Here is a 688-nt window from a genome sequence, read left to right as displayed (position 1 = left end):
CTCTCTCTCTCTCTCTCTCTCGCTCTCCCTCTCTACGCCTCCTCGGTTGGCGGTCCAGCCGGCCAGGGCCGAGGGCATGCACACACGGCCGCCAGGCCGGCCGGGGCTGGTCTTGGCTTGCAGACGCGCACCAAGACCGCGCCCTCCCAATTTGCCGTAACAAAGTGCACGCAAGCATGGGGATGAGAGCGAAATTGGCCAAAGCACGGTGAAGCACACGAACCGTGGCTGCAGGCCGGGCCGGCGCCGGCCGGGGCGTTTGGCCGCGGTCGGGGATTGGGGGCGGGGGAGGGGGGGCGCCATGCGCTGGCGACCGATTGGGGGTGGGTGTACGTCCAGTGGGAGAGCCGGACCTCGCCCCGGCCCCCGTCGCCCCGTTGTCCCGGGCCCCGGCGGGGAGTTCGTCCGGCCGAGCGGATCAGAGCCCGGGTGCCGGCCGCCCTCGCGAAGGGCCATCCGACAAGGCGGGCGGCGCACACGGAGCCGGAGCCGGGGCCGGGCGGCCGTGTTTCACTGGCAGTCCCATTTTCAGCGCATCCTGAGAACAAGGTCCCCGTGTGAAAGGCTCAGCCCGCGCCCCGTCCCACACTCGCCGCGGCCCCACGCGTCGTCGGTGTCCGAGCCGGCGCGCCTGGGCCGCACGCCAGTGCAACCTCTTGCCCCCCCCCCCCCCCCCCCCCCCCCCCCC

Source organism: Fonticula alba (genome assembly GCF_000388065.1).
Source record: "Fonticula alba strain ATCC 38817 unplaced genomic scaffold supercont2.4, whole genome shotgun sequence".
Lineage (NCBI taxonomy): Eukaryota > Rotosphaerida > Fonticulaceae > Fonticula > Fonticula alba.
The sequence above is the reverse complement of the archived record's forward strand: the minus strand, read 5'-3'. Positions refer to the sequence as shown.